The 25,213-nt window shown below is 42.5% G+C and overlaps 1 protein-coding gene across 1 annotated transcript in view; it reads left to right on the top strand.

Annotated features, from left to right (window-relative positions):
* The first annotated feature begins 14,306 nt into the window (after positions 1–14,306).
* Positions 14,307–25,213, top strand: part of Marchf1 (membrane associated ring-CH-type finger 1) — a 698,633-nt gene continuing 687,726 nt past the window's right edge. The window contains exons 1-2 of the mRNA XM_090354229.1: positions 14,307–14,405; positions 19,271–19,375. The gene's annotated coding sequence lies outside the window, so the exon portion shown is untranslated. The remainder of the gene's footprint in view (positions 14,406–19,270; positions 19,376–25,213) is intronic.

Consider the following 25,213-nt stretch of genomic DNA (forward strand, 5'->3'; position numbering starts at 1 on the left):
TCAGGAAAAGCAGATCAGACAATAACCCTGCTAATATGGTTTGCATTTATATTTGTCCCACTCTTGTTAAGAGATTAATAAGATGCATGTCCATTGTGACTGCCGGTTGATGGCTCGGAGAATCTCATTTTCTCTGAGAGGTGTGAATACGGACATGCGCAGTGATGCCGCAGTCGGCTCGTTCTTGCTGGCTGTCCTACCTTCTCCTGCCTCTTCTGGCCTCCCGAGTTTCACTCTTGTGAACAAAATGGGACCCCTGGAGCAGGAGACATTTGAATTCAAGATATTTGCAGTCAGATCTCCTACCAGAAATGACCATGACCTGTACGTTTTTACTTCTTTGTGATTTTGTAAGCTTGGGAACAATTAATATAAATTCTAATCTTAGACACATGGCCTGGCTCTCTACTCATCTTCTCCCCTGCCCCCTCTCCCCCAAAGAACTAAAAAGAGCAAATAGTTGTTCAAGAGATGGGGATGAGGGAAACTGGGCAGAGGGCCCACGTTAAAACATCTTTGAATTTGCTGAAAGCAATTGTGGAAATTGCAAAGGAGGGAGGATGTCTCAGAGATCAGTTGTCTCTCAGTTCCATTTTTCTTTTTGGTGGTCATAGTACAGGTAGGAAATGTCATGCTTCAGGAAAAACGAATCTCATCTCCAAAGCAGTGGAGGTGGGTGATGGCGGCAGAGTGACAGACCCCAAGAATTCTCTAGAGAATCTGTGATACCCATGATAATGCGCACAGGGGGTGCTGGGAACTGTCACCCAGGCGTAGCATGGAATGATAATTAAGCTTTTGTCATCCCATCTGGGGTTTGCCTTTCCTACACAAAATCCTCTCTATGCTTCTGTAACAGATGTTTTGATTTTAATGCCGGTTTTTTTTTTTTTTGTTCTCCCATCCTGGGGCTTGAACACGGAGCCTGGGCACTGTCCCCTGAGCTTTTTTACTCAAAGCTAGCACTCTACTACTTGAGCCACAGCTTTACTCCAGGTTTTTTTTTTTTTTTTTTTTTGGTAGTTAATTGGAGATAAGAGTGTCACAGGCATTTCTGCCTCTGCTGGCTTTGAATTATGACCTTCGGATCTCAGCCTTCTCAGTAGTTAGGACTGCAGCTGGGAGCCACTGTGCCAGGCTGACTGTAGCTCATTCTTAAGCACTTGCTCAGTAGAGAGGAAGGAGACCCCTCAGTCATTCCAGACCTGGTTCTGGATTGATCTCTATTACACCGAACCCATGTTGGATCATAAAATATAAGGAAATTATAGTTAATATAATTAATAATATATCTATACTATAATTATTATAAGATAATATATTATGCCATATATTATATGTGACATAATCGATATTATATTCTAATATACTTGCTATATTATGATAATATAAGTAATAATATAGTTAAAATATAGTTTAAAATAATACTACCCAAGTATTGAGGCAAGCCACATTTGGAAAGGGCTCAGACCTGTTGGAGAAGGGTTGACCACCCCGCAGCAGAGCAGATGGCTGCCATTCAGCTACTTGTGCTGCAAATTGCTGGAAGCCTTCTTCTTTCAGTCTTCTATGAATGTTTCACTGTGCATTCCTATCACAAAGCTGAGGAGACACAGGATCCAGGAGCAGGAGGGAGACAGACATCTCCAGCTCTGCAACAGAGCCTACTGGCTGTTTTCAGTCTGAGGAAGGCATGCCCTTACCCAGGGTTGGCAGTCCACCTCTCCCTGCCCCCTTTTCCTACAAACAAAAGACTCAGCGGTCATTTTTTCCTTCAAGATATTAGGGCATGTTGATATGTGCATTTCCAAATAAATTTCTTATGTGTGTATTTAGAGAAAGAAATGGAAAACCTTCCAGAGAGTCATATTCAAATAAACATCTCCAAATAACCCCAAGAAATGAAAATATTCCATCTCTGTAAAATAATAAAGGAGATGTAATTCATAAACGTGAGGAATATGCCTCACATTGCTTTCCCACCTTCTGCCCAGTTCTCTTTCATATCCTTTTGTGTTGAAGCCTTCCATGTGTGACTGACACTGCCCCTGTCACACAGAAGCTCAGAAAACAAATCCGGAATCACCTAGTATTCTCTTCTCCCTTAACTCCCTCTTTTTCTCTTAACTTTTCTTATTTTTTTTTCTTGAAAACATTTCTCCTACTTAACTTTTTCTTTCTTTCTTAGGCAGCTCTCTCTGCTCTTCTTTTTCATATATTTTTTATTGTAATTAATAGAAGGGTTACATGATATTTGCCAGATAGATGGTGCATTAAATCCCATACATTGATACCCTTTCACATGTCTTGGTCCCCATTTCCCTCCCCCCCACCCCTCATCTTGTTTTCCCCTGTTCCCTATCCAATTTCAAATAACCAAATACAAATATATCCGATATATCAGGTAACAAAGTGAGATACTGTAACAATATGAGATAACCAAGGGACAGCAAAAGAGATGAGAGATAACATAGTACCTTAAGAACAACAATCATTCATTATATGGCTTATGTTTCTATATCCTAGAGATCCTTTCATTTAGCGTCCTACTACATGGCCTTTTGTATCAAGGTTTTGCTCTATTGCAAATCTCTGCTAGTAGAGCCCAAGGTTTCTACTGATTATGACAAATGAGGGAAACCATTGAGCCTATGTTCCTTTGAGCCTGGCTTACTTCACTTAATATGATTTTTTTCTAAGTCTTTCCATTTCCTAACAAATGGGGAGATGTCATTCTTTTTGACAGCAGCATAGAATTCCATTGTGTACAAATACCACGTCTTGTTGATCCACTCATCAACTGAGGGACATCTAGGTTATTTTTTATTTATTTATTTATTTTTGCTGCTCATCTTGGAGCTTGAACTAAGGACCTGGGCATTGTCCCTAGGCTATTTTTGCTCAAGGTTAGAGCTCTACCACTTTCAGCCACAGTCACTTCCGGCCTTTTCTGGGTGGTTGATTGGAGATAAGAGTCTCATGAACTTTCTTGCCTAGGCTGGCTTCAAACTATGATCCTCAGATCTCAGCCTCCTGAGAGCTAGGATTACAGGTGCATATTACCAGTGCCCAGCTTTCTTGCTCTACTCTTTTGAATTCATACGTTCAATTGTTTCTCACCTATTTTCTTATTCAGCCTCTAAGAGTCCTTGAACTACTTTGTCAGAGACAGAACCTGCTCAGAAGGTGGAGGCAGGAGGAGAGGGAGGGTTTCTCCCCTCTCTTTGCTGCGGTAGGCAGGGATGCTGGGAGCAGGAGGAGATTAGAAATTTCGTCCCATTCACCCTTTGTCCTCATCAATCTTTGCTGGCTCCTCTGAAGAGATATGGTATTCAATATTTAAATCTTCTTTCAGAAATTCTTGGGATTTACAACCTAGGGCATAATTTGTCTTGTTCCTTGGGAAGTGCAGTGAAGTGACGTGTGAGTGCACACACACACACACACACACACACACACACACGCACACCATCCATTCTCTATTATGGAAATTCTCTTCCCTCCAATAGCCTTAGAACCTGAAGACAACTGTGTCCCTCAAGTAACTCTAGGAACAGCTTCCTGCCATTTGTAGGGCTGCTGTAGGAATGGCAGGCAGCAGCCTGGGTGAGAGCAGAGGCGCCTGTCATGCAGGAGGTGTGTTTGAGGAGGCACAAGATTCTACAGCAGCTGCTTTTACTCAAACCAGAAAAATAAAGTTGCTTGAATGGAAGTATCAGTTCCTTTAAGAAGTACATCTAGAGCTGGGCGAGGTGGCTCATGCCTGTAATCCTAGCTCCTCAGGAGGCTGAGATCTGAAGATCATGGTTAAAGCCAGCCTGGGCACAAAAGTCCACATGACTCTTATCTCCAATTAACCACTAGAAAGCTGGAAGTGGCGCTGTGGCTCATGTGGTAGAGCACTAGCCATGAGCTGAAGAGCTCAGAGACGGTGCCAGGCCCAGAATTCAAGCTCCACAACTGATCAAACAAAACAAAAAAAGTACATAGAGGATTTTTAGTGCTTGAGAGAAATCTGAAAGCATTTACTTTCTAAACATGGCCGTCCTTTTTGATAACATCTCTGAGTTTTCTTTCCCTTCTGGACGTAGGGTAAGGTGTGCTTGTGTGGTTCGGTCTCCGGCATTTCTAAGCTAAGAGCATTGAATCACTGATGCAAGTCTTCCAGCTCTTTTCCTCTTGGCATGTGGACTCATCTCACTTGAGATGATTGCTGCCCCACGAACAGTTCCTCGGATAGGAGGACGCAGAGCAGAAAGAGCTGCCACTGAGCAAACAGCTGACATGTGCATGAGAAGTAAGATTAAGACGGAATGCGGTTCCTTACATCACTCAATGATTTGGACCTATTTCCTGGACAGGAACATGTACCGAGCCCGAACAACTGGCCTGTGTATGTATGTACATACATACAGGAGAAAATCCACGAGAAGTCTTGTTTTACTTTTCTCTTTTGCAAATTTTACCATAATGTAGTTTTCTTTTTAAATTTAATTTATTTTTTTATTTTCGGGATAATGTATTAGAGGGGTTACAGTTATGTTTGCCAGGTAGTAGGTACATTACTTCTCACACATTGATACCCCTTCTCATGCATGAGAATTTTTTTTTTCCATTCAGAGACAAGAAACAAGAACTATTAACTCCAATTAATTACCAAAAAGCTGGAAATGGTGTTGTAGTTCAAAATAGTAGAGTACTATCCTTGAGGACAAAGGCTTAGGGACAGCATTCAACCTCCAGGATTGGTGCAGGGACACACACACACACACACACACACGCACGCACACGCACGCACACACACACACACAAAGTTAAAATAAACATTTATACATTCCCTTTCTTTTTTCTTTTTCTTTTTTGCCTGTCTTGGGGTACGAACTCAGGGCCTGAGCACTGTTCTTGGGCTTTCTCAAGGCTAGAGCTCTGCCATTTGAGCCACAGCACCACTCCCAGCATTTGTTTTTGTATGTATGTGGTACCAAGGAATCAAATCTGGGTCTTTGTGAATGCTAGGCAAGCACCACTAGGTCAAACTCCCGGCCCAAAAGAAACATTCAATAGAAAGCTCTCCCTGGGTAACATTGATTAGGCTGCATTGTACTTCTAAGCTGATGAATTTAAATTCCTTTATTAAAATTTTTCTATTTTATTGCTGGGGTGATGTACAGAAGGGTGGCAGTTACATTCATCAGGTAGTAGGTACATTACTTCTTGAACATTTTTACTTCTTCCCATGTTTTTCTCCCACTTTTCCTCTCCTCACACCTCCCTGAAATTCCTCTTTATGACTAAAGACAATAAAAATATAGGATAAAAAGAAGAAATAAAGATGGCTGGGAGTTTGGCCTAGTGGTAGAGTGCTTATCTTACCAAATTAGAATCATGGTTACAGGGAGAGGTCCTTGCTATAAAAACAATTTCAGTAAAATAGGTCCCATACCTTCATGCATTAAAAACAACAACCTCAAAACAGAAGCACCACAAAATGGAGAAACTTGACCTAATTCTGTAGAATTAGTTGAGATAAATGTACAGAACTATCTATCGATATCTATTGATAGATTTATCTGGAGCAGACAAGAGGGACATGAGAATTATTTCATTTTCTTTATTTTTTATAACCTATTGTCCATATATTCATTCATTTATGATTTTATTTGATAAATGATATTGAATGCTAGCCATTGCATAAAGCTGGAGATAGTATGAATAATGCATAATATCTGTTGCTATCCTTGTAATTAAATTAATAACCAGTTCTTGTTCAGAAAGACAAGTGAATCATGAGGTCATTTCTAAATAATTTGCATTTAAATATCTGCAAAGTCTTATGCAGGCTGAATTCATGTCATTAAGGAATGTGTATCAGAGCGGGTAGGAAAGCTTCTTGTTGGCTCTGCTGACCTTTAGTCTTTACAATTTTAAGATGGGTTTTAGAAGTACTCTCACTGTGCAATACAAATTTTAATGGATACTAAGGATAATTAAAACAACTGGTCTGGAAATAGATACATGAGGAAATTGGTGAACTGAAGAGGTAGAGGACTTCATTTTGTAAATGTATTTAATTTGGATATATCAAAGGAGTCAGTGTTGCATAGTTTTCCTTTATATAATGGTACTTGAAGAAGTGTTTCCAGGCTGGAATCTCAGTACTCAGAAGGCTGAGGGAGGAGGATTGCTTGAACCCATTACTTTCAAATCTTCCCCAGGCAGAGAAAAAGCAAAAAAATGAGGAGCAGCAGCGCCCCCCAGTGGTAAACTCCATTCATTTCAGGAGGCTTTCAAGGAGCAGCTATTTGTAGTGAGTGGTATTCAGTACCTTGCCTCCTAGGCAAGGGCTCCCAGTCCTTTGGTTTTTACTTTGTTTTTCAGCTATCACTCTAAATATTCCTGCCTCCGTCTGTGCTTCTTCTACCTTTGACTCCAGAGTATCTGGGACTACAGCTGAAAGCTACCCCATTCCACTTTTCTTTTTTGACAGGGTCTTGCTAAATAGCCCAGACTGGTCTAGAATTCACGATCCCTCTACGTTCGTAGGCTCCAGTGTGCTGGGATTACAGCTGTGTGCCATCCTGCTAATATTCACAGTAGGTCTTGGTGGTTTGTTGTCTCTTGGTTTTGAATGGTTTCCTACCACAGCGTATTTCTACTACTAAAGATACTATTCATCAAGATAAAAATCTGAATGATGGAAAAGCAACACAAAAGAAAAATATCCCACAGACTAGAATCTATTGGGAGAGAATACAGAGAAGAAAATGTGTGAAGCCAGGCACAGGTGTCTCATGCTTGTAATCCTAGCTACTCAAGAGGCAAAGTTCTGAGGATCATGGTTCAAAGCCTGCCTGGGCTGGAAAGTCTGTGAGACTCTTATCTACAATTAAATACTGGAATCCCAGAAGTAACACTAGGCTCAAAGTGGTGGAGCACTAGCCTTGAGCTGAAGAGCTCAGGGACAGTACCCAGGCCCAGAGTTCAAGCCCTATGACCAACCCCTCCAAAATATGTGAGAGCAAATTTGCTGTTCAGGGGGTGAGTTTTCAAGGTAAGAAATGTCAAGTACTCAATAAGGAGTCTTTGCTGGAAATCCCCCTTGGAGGCTGGTCTGCACACAAGTGCTCCACTTTTTAATTTTTCTTAGTTTTGTGTTCTCTCACTTGAATGCCGTCTTAAGAGCTCTTCTGCAGGCTGACTTATTCTATTTTTGGTGATCCCTTCAACTCATCAATAATCCTAAAAATGTCTAAAATGTGACACAATATACAATCTGCGCTGTACTTGAATGTCAGGTTAACATTTTGGAAGCAAATACCATTCTATTGCACGACATCAAGCTATTTAAATATGAAACAACACATTAGCCGTTTCCTGTATTTGTCACTAGGGATACTCTTGATTTTTCCAGTGAGGTTGAAGGGCTTTTTAACCCCATGTTCCTGCCAGAATTACCACAGCAGTTTGCTAGCTCTTGCTGCCTACCAGCTCGCACTTGCTTCTGGAACACAGCACACAGGAATTGCCTATTGTGTTGATATTGATCCTGTTCTCTGACACTAGAGTTATAAAGATATCCTATGACAGAAAATTTGGCTCAGACCAATAAGTACAGGTAGAAAAGATGGTGTATAAACACGCTGTTTTCTCTTTATTTAAAAGACAGGTTTGCCTGGGCACTGGTGGCTCATGCTCTTAATCCTATCTACTCACAGGCTGAGATCTGAGGATTGTGAGTTCAAAGCTATTCCAGACAGGAAAGACCAGGAGACTCTTACCTTCAGTTAAGCACTGAAAAAAAAAAAAAAACCAGAAGTGGAGTTGTGGCTCAAGTGCTAGTATTGCTGCTAGCCTTGAGCAAAATAGCTCAGAGACAGCATCCAGGTGCTGAGGTCAGGCTGGAAGGAGCGTGGAGGGGAAGGCAGGCTTGGTTATGGAGGATGAGAGGAAGGAAGAGAAGAAGGTAGAGCATAGAGCAGCTTTTGTATCACTCCTTTCATGGACTGTGTTTTATAGAAATTAAGAGGAATTGCTAAGATTGTAGTATGGCTGTATCAGGGAATAACGAAAGTGAGATTTAGGAAACAGTCAAAATATATACTCAGATATGGATGAGACAGACACCTGTCAGGAAGAGAATTTACATACTCAGTCTACATGCTCCTAAACCCAATACACACACTCATACACACTCAAACACATTTTTGCACACTTATACATACAGTCAGAACCCAATTACACACTCACACACACACATACATGTAGTCATAGACAGACACATTCACACACAGAGACCCCCCTACTCATACATAGACACACACAGACACTCAAATTTACACGCACTCACACATACACACACGATGTGTGTTGTGGGGCTAGATCTCTGACAGGAGGTAAGTGTGAACGACGTGCACACAGAACACCCGCTGGGAGGATGAGCATGAGCAGGTCTCGTTTATTGTTGCGCAGATCAGGAATTATATAGCCCCAGTACCCCAACCTCCTGAGTCTCCCCAGCCAATCACCTAGCAGGGAGTTGATGTAAGGCACTTGAGGCGGGTACTGATTGGTCCTTGGGGGGAGTGCGGGGAGCATGGACAGCTCATGGCCAGCAAGCTAGGCAGACGTACCTGTGGGTCATGTCTCTATGAGCAGGCAGTGTGCTTCTACTGCTGCTCTAGCTGACTCAGCCAGATCTGACTGGCTCGAATCGCAAATACCCCCTTTTCCTTTAAAAGGACCATCATTATGGTGACCCATTGCTGGAGGCGTCACTGCCAAGAGTGCAGGCACTTAATAATTCCCCAAAGAATAAGCCCTAGTAGCACAATGCTTCCCCAGATAACTACAGAGGATGGCGAAAACCATTGTTGCAGTTTTTTAAGTACATCTTCTAAAAAGGTGGCAGTGGGAACAAGGTGTATGGTAGTCTGATTTAGGCAAGTAATGTCATGGAGTAAGTGCTGAGTAAAGTTTAAGTAATTGAGAGACCAAGGGCCTTTGATGTAGTCACTAAGTTCAATGACATTGGGAAAGGTGACAGACAGAGGTAGTCATCGCATTGCATAGTCCTCCTTGTTGCAGCCTAAGAAATGTAATCTTTTCTTGGAGCAAATCTGTTGTTGGAGCACGAGAAGGCCTCCTTTAAGATGATTGGCAACCTGCAGGTGCTGTAGCTCTATGGATGACAGCTGAGGGATGAGCTGATTTATCTGCTGTATGGTGGACACACTCTGAGACAACGATATGGCAGTGGTGGTAGCAGAAACTACTGAGGTGATGATTGCAATGATCAATCCTATTGCTCTCCTGGGGTGTGGATGAATTAGTTAAACCATGCCCTGGATCTGGGTCCGGGGCCATGGCTTGAACCTGTTCTACCAATCCCTTCAGAGCTCCCCAGGTGATGGCATGTGCTCTAGTTCGGGGTCTATGTCTTCTCCTCCACGGGCTGTCCGACGTAGTCGACACATCTCTCTTGTGGGCGATGACGGCTGGTCGGACATCTCGAGTTGGAATCTAAATAGGTTTGTCGCTCGCGTCTGGAAAGATACAAGCAAATCCTCTTCCTTGTGCCATTAGGGGAGCAGGGTCTTTTCACCTTCTTGTGATAGGGTCCTTCCATCTAACCAGGGGGCTGGAGTAGGTGTTTTCATGAGGACCCGGGTGTGGCAGGTGCAAATGTCAGGAAAATTTTCACTGTAAGACATAATTTAGTTGTGTTTGGGGGTGTTTGAGCCCTAGCCCCTCCATTTCCCCCTTTTCTTTTAAAAGGAGGGTCTTAATTTCTCTGTGAGTGTGTTCGACAATGGCTTGGCCTTGTGGGTTATATGGGATACCTGTGTGGTGTGTAATGTTCCAAAGGGTGCAAAATTCACGGAACGATTTGGATGGGTAAGCAGGGCCCTTGTCCATCTTAAGGGTCCAAGGAACTCCCATAATTGCAATGGCGTGTAACAATGCTTTGATGGTGTGTCTGGTCGTTTCACCAGTTAGGGCCAAGGCCCTTGTGAAACCTGAAAATGTATCTATGCATATGTGGACATATTTTTGTCTGCCTAATTGGGGAACCTGGGCTATGTCTATGTGCCATTGGGTTTAAGTCCTCGTGGATTTATTCCCACAGATTATAATGTCCCCAAGGATGAAAGAGGCGCACAGGAGGAGCAAGAGCGAACCATGTGTTTGCATTGTTGGTGTGTTAAATCAGAAAGTAGCTGTTTGATAGTAGTTGCTGGTAAATGGAAGCGACCATGCAATGTGCGAGCTTGGTCTATGGATGTATTGGTAAGTAAAATTACTGGAGTAATGGCCTGGTCGATAGTTTTGTTACCGGCAGCTAGAGGTCCGGGGAGATTAGAATGCGATCTAATGTGTTGAATGTACCAGGGCCGGGCACGATTGTCTAGTATAGCCTGAATTTTATACATTATCCGTGTTATATCCTGACCATCGTCCCTCAGTAGTGCCCCCGGTAAAATAGTGACAGTTTGCACGGCATAAAAGCTATCAGAAAAAAAATATTAAGAGGTTTAGTGGGAAAGGATGTAAGGGCAAATAATATGGGTAACAATTCAGCAGTCTGGACAGACGGAGTGTTGTCGAAGCATATATTTTTTAGTATCAGCATTATAAAATCCATAAACAGTTTTGCTAGCATCCATAACAAGAACAATGGCTCAAAGAATGGGTTTCCCTCTGGGACGGGCAGGGCACTCCCATGAAAGTGGGAGTTCTTGAGTAACTTTTAAAACGGGCTTTTTGGGCATATGATTATCAGTGTTAAAATAGCATTGGATGACTTTTAAGGCTAATTCTTCTTCAGATGTTAGAAAATCAAAGATTGTCTTTCCAATGGGCCAGATAAGACAGTCAGGGAATTGGTCATAGGTTTGACAGCATCGTTCTGCTCCTTTAATGGCTAAGTTGCATAGCATGGTAATGGGCGTACTAATTTTTGGTAAATGGGAAGTGGCTAAGTGTATCCATTGCAATATACCATGGGTTTGCATCAATGCCGCCATTAGGCCTTTGTTATTTATTATAATTAGGGTAATTTCTTCAGTGGTATCTAAAAACACTGAAGGGGTTGACCATAATCGGTCAGCGACTTTTTGTAGGGCTTGCTTAGCATGAGGGGAAAGTATGCGAGGAGAGGTTGGATCAGAGGGTCCTTCGAGTAATTGAAACAAGGGTTGGAGCTTTTGGGTAGGGAGATGCATAAAGTCGTGCACCCAATTTATATGTCCACATAACTGTTGCAATTCAGTTAAGGTATATTGAGGCTTAATAGCTATTTTGGCCAATTTGGGGTAATTTTTTGATCCAGATGATATCCGAGATAAGCATAAGGTGCTTTTTTTTTATTTTTTATTTTTTAGGAGTTTCTTTTTTTATTTTTTATTGTAATTAGTAAAAGCGTTACATGATATTTGCCAGATAGAAGGTGCATTAATTCACATACATTGATACCCTTTCACATGTCTTGGTACCCATTTCCCTCCTCCCCCCACACCCCTCGCATAAGGCGCTTTTATTTGAACTTTTTTGGGTTCAATATGGAGGCCCAATATTGCAAGGTTCTCTTTAACTAGTGTTAAGCAGGCTTGTATGGTAATAACATCTTTATGTGCTAGCAAAATGCTGTCTATATATATAGTGGATGCAAAAGCGTTTAGAAAGTAAAGGCCTAATTGCATGGGCAACATACATCTGACACAGTGTAGGGCTATTTTTCATACCCTGAGGGAGAACTTTCCATTGATAACTGAGTGGGTAATTGACAGTTAGGCTCCCATATTGAGAAGGCGAAGTATTCCCTATCATTGGGGTGCAAGGGGATAGAAAAGAAGCAGTCCTTAATATCAACAATGGCAACGTGCCAGCCTTTGGGTATTGCAGAAGGGTGTAGGAGTCCAGGTTGGAGTGTTCCCATCTTTTTCATGTGATTATTAATGGAGCGTAGGTCCTGGAGAAGTTTCAATTTTTTCTTGAGCCCTTTTTTGGATGACAAAAATAGGGGATTTGGGGCCGGGAGTTTGGCCTAGTGGTAGAATGCTTGCCTAGCATGCACAAAGACCCGGGTTCGATTCCTTGGTACCACATGCATAGACAAAAAAGAAAGCTGAAAGTGGTGCTGAGGCTCAAGTGGTCAAGCTCTAGCCTTGAGAAAGTCCAAGGACAGGGCTCAGGCCCTGAGCTAAAAGCCCATGACTGGCAAAAAAAAAAAAAATAGGGGAATTATGGGGGCTGGTGCTAGGTTCTATGTATCATCTTTTTAGTTGCTCCTCCACTAGAGCCTGGAGATGGGGGAGCTTTTCAGGAGAAATAGGCCACTGCTTGACCCAAATGGGTTTGGTGGTATCCCACTGGAGTGGGATAGGCTCTGGTTGTACAACAGTGGCCGCTAGAATTGGGGGTACTGAGTGTGATTAACGGCTCGATCTGTTATGATGTCCTCATAAAAAGCCCTATCATCTGTTGTTAGCACAGTGCCCATATTAGAATATCTTGTCCCCAAAGATTGCATGGGAAGCCAGGGTCGACAAGAGGTTTAAAAGCCCCGCTGGCTCCATCACAGTCTTCCCACTTCACAGGCCATTGGACCTGAAGGGAGGCAGCTTTTCCACCGGGAACTATGTTCCATCCTAATCCCTCAACTTCTTCTTTTCTAAGGACTGTACAGTCGGCTCCAATATCAATGATGCCTTTAAATTTTGTTCCATTTATCGTAAGTTCCATTCTAGCTTTTCCATTTTGGATGGGGATAGTCCATAGCACTTGGGGGGACGGTTGCTGTTGTTGTCCTCTTGGGGTAGGGGCTGAGGACTGCCCCTTATCTAGTTTAAAGGCTGAGGCCTAGTGAGGCCCAGTGAAAACCCTTTTTGCATTTTAGACATACGGACGGGGGTTGTTTTCTTTTTGGAGGCCCCCGAGGTGAGGGGCAATCTTTTTTAAAATGACCAACCCCGCCACATCCCCAACAGGGTCAGGCTCGGGGGCCTCTAGGGGGCGCGTGGGTGTTAGTGGTCATAGAGGCAAAAGCCTGTGCAAGCGCAGTCATGGCATGCGTTGAGGTCCCCAAATCCTTGGTGGCCATGATCCAATCAGTGACCTCCTCATTTCGCTCTGGTGCAATGACTTTTCTACATTCCTGGGTGGCTCCCTCCCATATTAGGGTCTTAGCCAGCGTGTCCCCGGCTCCTGCATGTGATATTTTCTGGGCCACCGCCTCCTGAATGCGGGCAATAAAGTCAGTGAAAGGCTCACTGGGGCGTTGTATATCCCCTTCCTTAGAAGGGACAGAGGGGATGCATAGGCTCCCTCTCCCTTTAAGCACTCAGGGTCTCCCATATTAGCATTAGGTCCCGCAGCAGCGCCTTGTCGTTCACATTCATCATAAAAAGCAGCTTTCCATAAGAGAAAATCTTCTGAAGACAGGCTGCTTGCATTAAGCTTTTCCAATCCTGGGGACAGTTAAGGTCAAGGCGAACGGTTTCAAGCATTTGCTGAGCGTATGGGGAGTGTAACCCAGCTTCCCTGATGGCCGCCTGGTGTTCGTCAAGCACCTTGGGGTCATGGGGATACCAGTGATTGGGTCGGGCGGCAGTCCGGTGGACGTTCACCGGGAATGCGAACCGAGGCTCGTCCATGGGCTTGGATGCCATTGCCATCTGTGGTTGGGGGGCCCACAAACAACTGTTGTATTACAGGGGGAACAACAGCTTCTCCCTTTTGGGCAACACCGGATATGTCCGCCCAAGGATAGAAAGTTCCCTGTGGGGGAGTCCCAGGCTGACCTACACCACCTTAAGAGGCAATGGGACAAATGTCCTGGGACTGATCGTGCGGCGGAAGTGGCTTGGTGAGCACAGCGGGTGGCATGCTGAGTCACGTGACGGCGGAAGGTGTGGATCTTCCGCCATCTTGGTGGAATTGTTTGCTGCGCCACAAGAAGGCGGAAGTGCTTGAGCAGCTCCGCCATTTTCTGCATTTTCCGGCTCCTCCCGTAGCGAGGCGTTAAACGCCTGCGGAGTTTTCCCCTCCTCGGTCCCCGACAGGCAGGCTCGGATGGCCACCACAGTGGGGTAGAAAGTTGAGGGCAGTTCAGCACCTTCACGAACGTTTTGCGAGCTGCCTGGAGGACATGGGTCCAGCTGTCTGGATCCCAGATAGCCCCGGCGTCCATCCACGGGCACAGATCATCCTCGAGTTCCCATATTGGGCTACTTTCTTTTTCTGATATCTTTGTCCAGAGCAGGGCAACAAGCGCTCGTGATTGAGGCTCCCGCACTGCGGGTGGAAGGTTGCCCATGGAGGCCTCACCTTGCACTAGACCATCCGTCTGCCAAGACCCCCAAGCCCCATGTTGGGCGCCACTGGTGGGGCTAGATCTCGGTCAGGAGGTAAGTGTGAACGACGTGCACACAGAACTCAGGCCGGAGGACGAGCATGAGCACGTCTCGTTTATTGTTGCACAGATCAGGAGTTATATAGCCCCAGCACCCCAACCTCCTGAGTCTCCCGGGCCAATCACCTCGCAGGGAGTTGATGTAAGGCACTTGAGGCGGGTACTGATTGGTCCTTGGGGGGAGTGCGGGGAGCGTGGACAGCCCATGGCCAGCAAGCTAGGCAGACGTGCCTGTGGGTCATGTCTCTATGAGCAGGCAGTGTGCTTCTACTGCTGCTCTAGCTGAATCAGCCACATCTGACCGGCTCTACCCACAGTGTGTGAAACAAATAAAACACTTATCTGAAACAAAGGTGAGATTTAAAAATCTTGGAGAAGTTTGAAATTGGAAGTGCTGTCAACTTCTCACCAGAGCTAAAGAAACACACCAGTAAGGACTCCAATGAGAACCTGTAGAGGAAGAGAAGAATTCCATTTAACTTCTGACTTACTTTTTAGAGAAAATCATTGAAAACACACACACACACACACACACACACACACACACACGCCATTAATCTTCTGCTCCAAGATCAAGGAGCACATGCATAAGCCTTTACCAAGAATATCCATATTTCAGTCCCAGATGAGTAGAAATGAAGACACAGGCTCTGGGCTCTGTCCATGCTTGGAATTCAATCATTGCGCAGTAGCAATGCAGGTGGAAGTTTTGACTTTCTCATTTGAACTTTGCTCAGGGTTATCTGTAGTCTGAAAGGTTATAGCTCCATTTGGTCATTGCTCATGGAAAAGGCTCTCTTGGCTCCAGAGACTCTAAAAGAGCTATAGTTCCTCCTGACCACTTCCCAATTGACTGCATTTCCCAGCCCCACCTGGCTGCATTGTACAAAAGGTTCGAAATTGTATCAATGTTGCTGTAATGGCCCTGCCACTCCTGGGGAACAGCTGGCTTATGTGTGTGGTGGAACATATGCCAGTTAATAATGGTGTATTTTCTTCCGTTCTACACGCATGCATAGTTTTAGCAATCCAGAGAAGCCAGGGCTATCCTGATACCAATATTATCTGATTCCTCTATTCACCTTTAACAATTTACAGAATGTACTGTCATCTAGGTATCAAGTACTATGTCAGTGTTGGGATAAATCAGTGAAATGAGCATACATCTGTACACTCCTGCCTGTGCACTCTCCATGTGACAAGGAGTCCCTATCTTCCCCACTGAGTGTGTTTTAGTGGATGCTGAGGGTAAGGTCGAGTCTGCACCTCTCCTTTGAACTTTCTGTGCACCACAGCTTCCTTCATCTACCACTGTCACCGCCATGCACGTGGCAAGTAGATCCTGCTTATGCTTTCTCTATCTTACTTTCTATTTTAACCTTAAAACTGTCTCAGAGTGGGGATAGATGGAGGGAGAGGATGACGGAAGGGGTGACACTGGTCAGGATGTGCTCATGAATAGACATGAATTGAGACCCCACAACTACTTATAAAAAGCCAAAAATATTATCACTGATTGCTTTCTTCTCCTCTTCCTCCTCCACTTCTACCTCTTCCTCTGCCTCCTCCTTCTCTTCTTCCTCCTCCTCCTTTTTTTATTGTTTTTCCATTGTTCTTTTTCTTTTTCCATATATTTTTTCTTTTTTGGTACTTTTGAACTCTGGGCCTGGGCCCTGTCTCTGAGCTCTTTAGCTCAAGGCTAGCATTCTACCACTTTGAGCCAAAGTTCCCCTACTGGCTGGCTTTGAACCATCTTTCTCAGATCTCAGCCTGCTGAGTAGCTAGGATTATGAGTGTGAGCCACCAGCACCCAGCTCCTTCTTCCTTTTATTTATTTATTTTTCTTCTTCCTTTTAACAAATGGGGCAATAAAATAGGTGATTTGATCACACACAACTTAAAAATGGGTCTGAAAAATTTCCATCTGATACGAATATTCTACCCACACATACCCCCCCCACACATATATATGTTTTTTTTTGTTTTTTGTTTTTTTTTGCTGGGTATGGGGCTTGAACTCAAGGCCTGGGATAGGCTCTGTCTCCGAGCATTTTTGCTCAAAGCTAGTGCTCCACCACTTCCAGGTACAGTGCCACTTCTGGTTTTCTGGTGATTAATTAGAGATAAGAGCCTCATGGGGACTTTCCTGCCCCAGCTGGCCTTGAACCACAGTCCTCAGATCTCAGCCTCCTGAGTAGCTAGGATTACAGGTGTGAGCCATTGGCACTTTTTTTTTTTTTTTTGCCAGTCCTGGGGCTTGATTGTAGGCCTGCACTGTCCTTGGTCTTTTTCCTCAATGCTAGCGCTCTGCCATTTGAGCCACAGCAGCACTCCTGGCTTTTCTATGTATGTAATACTAAGGAATCGAACATGGGTCTTTGTGCATGCTAGGCAAGCACTCTATCACTAGGCCAAACTCCTGGCCCCACTAGCAACTTTTTATTGTTATTATTAAGATGTTGTACAGAAGGGTTACTTATTTCTTTGTAAGAATATCCTGATTTGTCACAGGGAAGAACGCAAATAGGTCATTTATGAAAGCAAGGGAACAAATATTCTGTAAACTCTAATTTTATAAAGAAGATTATAATTTTCAATTTGATTTAAAAAATCTATCTTTGTATTTGAATTGTGTTTAGCTTAGCTTCACCTTGGCATTTCAATGAAGATATGATCGTATAGCCTGCTTCCCTCCATCTTTCCCCCCTTTCTCTCTCTCTCTCTTTCTTTCGTTCAGTAAATGTCTGTTGTATACAAATATCTTGTCTATGCCCAAAGTAGTAATTTGATTTTTTAAAAAAATATTAAAAGGTGTCTGTTTGTTGCACAAGTGAATTCCTCAGAAAGGTGGCTAACTTCTTACTGTTTCTAATAGTGCTCAGAGAGTGTTTGTGGTTATTGTGTTGTGGTTGGTTAGGGTCTGTGTTCAGGGTAGGGTTTCGTGTTCCCAGCCTCTGAGTGTTTTATTTTGTTCTGGACCATTGAAGAGAGACGCTGATAATACTTCATCATGAGGCATTTTTAGCAGAGGATGATTTTCCTTTTTAGAAAATGGAGATAAAAGTCTATTATTCTCAACTGGGTGTGGTGGCTCATGCCTGTAATCCTAGTTACTTAGGAGGCTGAGATTTGAGGATTGAAGTTCAAAGGCAGCCTGGGCACAAATCTGTGAGACTCTTATCTCCAATTCACCACTAGAAAACCTGAAGTGGTGCTGTGGCTCCAGGGGTAGCCTGAGCTGAAGAGCTCAGGGACAGCGCCCAGGCCCAGAGTTCAAGCCCCATGACCGAACCCTCTCCCCCCTCAAAAGTCTATTATTCTCTTCTGTTTTATTTCTTAACATATCCTCTAATATCCATAGAGGTAGAGCAGCTTAAAAATCTCTGAGAAATTGTTTCAACATGTGTAAAAATATATTCCCTTACCTAATTTGCCACCACAAAGATAAGAGACAAGATATTTTAGGAGAAAATTTATAAATTTTACTGATTTCCCCCTTCAACGTTTTTTTTCTTGTTCGTTGGCAAGATGTGATTCTGCTAAAGCATGCAACAGAATCCAATCCAACTCTCCCCTTCCAGTTGAAGTAGGATCTCTGCAGGATTTCAGACTGTAAAGACATTACTTGAAAGGGGATGAATAAATTGCTATAGTTGTCAGAATTGCCCACTTGTATTTAAATGATTGCTGAGTGATCAATCAATCTAATGAAAACAGTCTGACATGCTTTTGGCTCATGCCTGAAATCCTAGCTATTCAGGAGGCTAGGATATGGGGATCATGGTGGTAAGAAAACCCAGACAGACAAGTATATGAGATTCTTATCTCCAATTAACCAACAAAAGCCGTAACTGGAGACATGGCTGTAGTGGTAGAGTGTCAACCTTGAGTGAAAAAATGAAGGGACAGAACCCAGGCCCTGAGTTCATGACTAGTACTAGTGTACACACACACACACACACACACACACACACACACACACACACATCGAAACCAAGGAAGATTATGTACTCATTTCAGTACTTTCTAAATAAAATGTCACTTTGATAGCCATTATATTGGATGGTTTTGAACTTGTGTGTGTGTGTGTGTGTGTGTGTGTGTGTGTGTGTGTGTGTATTGGTACTTAAACTCAGGTTCTGAACTCTGATCTTTAGCATTTTTGCTAAAGGCTAGTGCTCTACCACATGAGCCATAGCTCTACTTACAGCTTTCTTCTAGTTACTTGAAGACTTGAAGATAAACATCTCGTGGACTTTCCTGCCTGTGTTGGCTATGAATTATTATCTGTCCTCAGATGTTAGGCTTCTGAAAAGCTAGGATTACAGGTGTGAGCCACCAGCAGCCACCTAGTTATTTTCCCCTAAAATATAATTTGATTGTTATTATTAAGGTAGGGTTACCATTTTATAAGTCAAGGAACAAATATGGTTTTTTTTTGAGAATGTCACCTTTTCCTGCACTTTTCCTCAGTCGGACTTTGTTTTTACTAGTATCATATTTGCGATGTCTTGATGTATTACCCAGGGAGTTCTTGATTTATTTCCTTGCCAGTATTTTCACTGCCTATTTCTTATAATCAGCAAGTACAAACAGTGCATTGGTTAAGAGCATTTACCCTGAGGGCAGAGAGCTGGAATTGGCCTTTACTTCTCTGTGAGGATTTGTGGAAATCATTGAGCCCTGCCGAGGATGGGAGAGGCAACTCCCTCCAACCCCAGATATGTCTCTGCGGGGTATCCCTCAGATTTATGAATATCCACTGATTTGGAAATGTTTTCAAATATAAGAATGATCTCAAGGGTGAATCATCTTGGATGTTCCAGTAGGTTCTAAATCCATTATAAATGTTTTTCACAGGGGAAGGGCAGAGAGATTTGAAAGAGACCCCTGGGGGTGAAGACAGGGAGGAGAGTGGCTGCACACAGGCCGGGCAGCACCTGCAGTCACCAGGAGCTGGGAGAGGTGAGTAAGATGTTCCCAAGAGCCTTTGTGGCGACCATGGTCCAGTCAACACCTTGGTTTTGAACTTCTGATGGCCAGGTATGTGAGAGAATAAATTTCTTGGTGGTTTTTAAGCCACCAAGACTGTGGTAATTGGTTACTATAACATTGGGCCAACTACTGTAAAGTTTATAAAACAGACTTCATAATAATGACCTCTAAGGCTCCCTGTGCGAACCTTGCAAGGCAGGCAAAGAACTTGTCAAGGAGGAGGAACTGTGCCATGGAGTGAAGCACCCACTGAATCTCAGAAAGTATTAGTGTTGTTCAGTGAACTAATGCCATAGGAAATAAACTGCATGATGGCAATATATAGTTGTAATTTGATCCTCCTATTACAAAATGGGATGAACTCAATTGGCTGGCCATTTCTATGAAATCTACCCCAGCAGTTCAGTTTGCACTGCACATAAATAGTAGTCTTGGTCTTCTTTTTTCTTTGCAACTCAAGGCCTTGTACTTGTTAAGTAGGGTCCTCCAGTGCGGCGCTGTACCTCCTATGCCATCTACTGATGCAGTGGCAGTATATTCTCACTAGTACTTAATATCCATCTTTCTCTTCCCCTCTCTCCTTTCCTGCTCCCCTCCTAAATAATCCCATCCCTGTCCATGAATATGTATGCCTTTAAAAATAGCTCATATAGAAATATGAGGGAAAACGTCACATTTGACTTTCTGAGCTTGGCCAACCAACATGATCATTACAAATTTCATATTTTTGTCTTCTTCCTTGTAAAGAACAAGACCATTTTTTTCTATGTGTAATATTTTATAGTATATACCTGTTTTTGGATATCATGGTTAGTTCCACATGACTATGCAGATACCTTTTCTTACATACTGATTTACATTCTTCAATACATGCCCAGTAGTGGTATGACAGGAGTAAGTTACCTGTACTTTTAGTTGTTTCAGGAGACTCCACATTGATTTTCATAACGGTTACATGAGCATAACTTCCAACTTAGAGTGCATAAAGGTTTCTTTTCCTCTCTCTCCTATTTCTCAGTATTTGTTGTGGTTTGTTTTCTTGCTGGCCATTCATACTGGAGTGAGATGGGATCTTAATATAGTGTTGATTTACATTTTCTTTATTGCTAATGATGTTGAACATTTCTCAGTATGTCTGGTAGTCATTTATTTCTTCTGAGAATTGTATGTTGAATTCACTTTATTAATTTAATTTTTTGAGCTTAATTAAAAGGTTTTTAGTTTAACTTTTTGAGTTCCTTATATATTCTGAAAAGAGTTGAAAATTTTCTCCCTTTCCAGGGATTGTCTCATGGTTCTGGTAATTGTTTCTTTTGCTATGCTTTTTAACTCATGTAATCCCATTTGTGAATTCTTGTTTTTTTTGGGGGGGGGAAATTGGAGTCATTTTCCAATTTTCAAATCTTGCTTCACATGGCTTGAACCATGTGAAGTCAAGTTTTGTACAGAGTGAGAGATAGGGGCCAAATTTCAGTCTTCTGTAAGTAGATAATGCGCTTTCCCAAAACCATTTGTTGGAGGCAGTCTCTTCTCCAGCACATATATTTTGCATGTTTGTAAATAATTAGATGGTCATTGCTGTGCGGTTTTATTCCTGGTTTTTTTCTTGTTCACTGAATTTTTGAGTCTATTTTCGTGCCAGTGCCATGCTGTTTTTGCTAATATGGCTCAGTAGGATAATTGGATGTCTGATATTGGGATAATTCCCATATTGCTCTTTTTGCTCAGAATTACTTTTGCTATGAGTATTTTTTCATGTTTCTGTATGCATTTTTGGAATGGTATTTCTATTTCTGTGAAGAATGATACTGGGCCTTTGATGGGTATTGTTTCTGATTCTTGGCCTCTATTAATTGCAAGAAGGTTGGCAATGAAAAAAATAATACTTTCTAGGATGCTTATATACCTAGCTACTTGGAAACCTAAGAACTAAAAGGTTATATGGTTCAAGGCCAGCCTAGTTAGAAAAGTTGACAAGATTCCTTTACCAGCCCTATCGCTGTATCGAGGTGTAGCTATCATACTAAGATGGTTCCAGGTAAGCCTAAGCAGGAAAAGAGATAACATATTAATGAAGCTTGTTGAGATTGGTTTGGAAAACTGGGAAAGTAGATTAAGTAGATTGATGGAGGTGAGAGGCTTATCAAGGCACATACTATCCTTTGAACATAGGAAGGAACATGTAGTCTTATAAAACTCTTTAGTCAGGGAAATATTTGCATTTATTGCACATTTTTCTGAAAAATCCCTTTTGTTTTGATTGATTATGATATAGGCAATCACAAGAAATAACAAAATGTCTCCTTACTCACACCCATATTTATATTCTGTATATTTTGTGATAATCAGGCTCAACAGGATTCCTCTTGGCTTTCTTTTCTCACTCACATCCTTTCTTGGAACAAGTTTTTATGTCAGTTGGAATGTATATATTATACCATATATAGTTTTTTAGGTGATGAAGGAACTCTATTTTAAAAGACAGAGATTCCCAGGCCATCAGAAAATGTACCCATTCATGGAACAGTAGCACAAAATGAATACTTTATATCTCAATATTGAGAACTGTGTCATTATGGTATAAATGGCCCACAGCTACAATATTCAGCAGGGTGCCGGGCGTTTTGTTGGCTATTTGATATATGTTTATTACATGGGAAACATTTGTATTACCCCAGTTGTTTCTGTTGCTGTTTTTGTCTTTGGGGTTAAGTGTGTGGGTTTTTCCTTCTACTCTTACTGCTTATGGATCATGACCAGTTCCACATCTTCCTTGGCAAAATAAAAACACAGGAACAGTAGGTAGTTAGGAGGACTTGTTAGGCATAACTCTTAGAAATCTTTGGCAGCCTTGTAATACATGCATGGAAGAGAATATTCCTTCTACAGACCTGCTAACTGGGGAGCTCAGAATTGATTTATGCTGGCTTTGCATGTGAGGATGGAGCATGAAAGAGCTAATTTCTGAGGGTGCTTTGAAGGAGACAGGAGACAGAAGCTGGGGTAGGGAGCAGATGAGCCTCTCTCTTAGTGGTATCTGGGCACCAGTATTGCTCCCTACTGCTCTTTGAGTCTGGACTGGAATATAAGACAGGGCATGCACAAGTTGCTTCTTCTGTATTAGGTATATAAAAATGACATCTACACTGGTGCAAAAGGATAGTTCAATAGAATGGAATGAGAGAGAGAGAGAGAGAAAGACAGAGAGAGAGAGAGAGAGAGAGAGAGAGAGAGAGAGAGAGAGAGAGAGAGAGAGAGAGAGAGAGAGAGGAAAAGGAAGGAAAAATATACAGCATGAAAGATATTACAAGAATGAAGCATGATCTCCATTTATGGGAGAGACATTTTCTAAATATGAGTTTTACATTTACACTTAAGAGACATTTATTAGGTAGAAAAATCTAAGTCTTATGTTAGGGACTACTACTCAACACTAAAAGGGAGCAGACTATTCATGCTCATAGCCACTGGCTACATTTATGAGAAATTCTAAGGAATAATAAAAAAAGATCCAAATTTCCAGTGTCATATTCTATGTTATTCCATTGTTTAATATTCTGGGGTGCTAGAATGATAGAAGTAAAGAACAAAGTAATAGCTGCAGGATTAAGGCCAGAGTAGGGGTAGACAGAAAGAAGGTATAAATACGAGGAGGATTGTGTAGAGATGGCCAGATTCTATGCTCTGATGAAGTTCATATTAATTTCCTAGGTATAGTATTATGCTATGATTATTTCAGGTATTACTACTGGGGAAAAGTAACATGGAATTTCTGTGCTTTATTTCCCACAATTGATGATCTCTACGTAATGTGCTGACTTACGAGAATAAGAGAAAAATGTCACCCGTGGGATAAGTTGTTTAAATATGTTCTCTTACTTCTTAGCTATAAATAGGGAGAGTTGTGTTAAACATTGCCTTAGCTAAACCCACCTGTGTAAGAAAATAGAGAGTGAGAAAAACCAGCATTTGATAACATTGATTCTGGTGGAGGGAAGGAACGGCTTTATGTACATAATTTCATCTCCAGCTAAAGTAGAGTAAAACCCTATTATGATTAAATAGTATCATCATCATACCTAATTCCTAAATTAGAGGTATTTTCAGCTGCCTAGTATTCTCATTTATCTTTTAATTGTTATGTAAGTTTGAAATCCTGGGGCCAAGAGCGTGGCCTAGTGGTAGAGTGCTTGTCTAGCATGTATGAAGTTCTGGGCTCGATTCCTCAGTACCACACACACAGAGAAAGCTGGAAGTAGCACTGTGGCTCAAGTAGTAGAACACTAGCCTTGAGCCTAGAGAGGTTCAGGGATGGTGCCCAGGCTCTGAGTTCAAACCCTGGGACTGGCAAAAATAAATAAATAAATAAACATAAAACACTAGCACTGCTTTTGTTAGGGAAAAAGATCTTAGTTCAAGGAATATTTAAAATAGAACCAAAGATTCAAATTTCAATGCTAGTGAATGAGGCTGTTTCTAAGAGGCTATTTTAGATCTGAGAGAAAAATAACAATCCTCATGTTAAAATTATTCAAAATTGAAAGCAATGCAGAGGGATTCAGATGAAGAGGGAGGAGGAAAATTAAACAATTTACTTTTTTTTTCTAGTCCTGGGGCTTCTGTCCTTGGGCTTTCCTCAAGGTTAGAGCTCTACCACATGATCCACAGCACCACTTCTGCATTTTTCTATGTATATGGTACCCAGGAATCGAACCTGGGTCTTGGTGCATGCTGGGCAAGTGCTCTACCACTAGGCCAAACTCTTGGCCCTCACTTTTTTTTTTTTCTAAGCAACAAAAAGCCCTGCAAACACACAAACCATAGGCAGGACCTGGCTTCGTCATCCACTCTGCTGCAGTAGCTTCTCCAGTCCCCGCACCCCACTCAGGGCGAGGTGTGAGATCTGGTGTTCTCCAGGCAGGTCAAAACTCTCCAGGTCTAGAGGGTGGAAGAGGAAGATTTTTTTTCCATTTCTGGGTAGGTGTCCTCTGAGGCAGGGACAGAGCTTGATGCTCTCTCAGTCTCCCCAGTCAACGTTTCTGCCAGTGAAGTGGAACTGCTTTTGTTGGACGGCTCCTTAGTCTCCTCTGGTTTCTTGGTTTCTCGGCAGCTCTGTTAACCTGGCAGTTTTAGGTAAGGTTAGAGGAGACCTTCCCAACCCGGGGTGTGGAAACCTGAGTCCCCCAGCTAAGGCTTTGACAGGCCTGGACCCCAGATTCAGCCCCTCCTTAGGAGCCATACGGGGGCCTGGTTATTTCCCTTGTCAACAAAGAGCAAGAGAAGATTAGCCATCCTGGATTTCTAGGGATGAGATGTGTGTGTGCAAATGGATGCCAGCAGCCAGACTCCCACTATTTAAGTTTTAGAAGCAAAGTAGTACCCAACTATTCTTTGAACATAGGAAGGAGCAGGTGGTCTTATAAAACTCTTCGGTCAGGGAGATGTTTGCCTTAAAAAGCATGCTTATTTTTTTCTGAGGAACCCCTTGTATTTTGATTGTTTATGATGTAGTACATGCAATCCCAAGAACATACTAATGCGTGAGGAAGATGTACATTTTCCTAGATTTTTGCAGCCGTTGTAATTCACTTTTGAGTGGATAATCAGTTAGCTTGCGGTTCTTTCTAGTGACAATTTTATGTGTGGCATATGTTCTACTCAGCTGCATAGAAGCATCGAATCAAAATAACAGGTCAAAATAGCAGGGCTTATTTATGGCCAGGCACTGTGCTCAGCATTTGTGTGGATTGTCTCAGTTAACCCCCATAATCACGCTCGGAAGAATGTGCTGGTATGTTTCTCGCTATC

Source organism: Megascapheus bottae, chromosome 20 (genome assembly GCF_031878675.1).
Source record: "Megascapheus bottae isolate mThoBot1 chromosome 20, mThoBot2.hap1, whole genome shotgun sequence".
In the NCBI taxonomy this organism is placed as follows: Eukaryota; Metazoa; Chordata; class Mammalia; order Rodentia; family Geomyidae; genus Megascapheus; species Megascapheus bottae.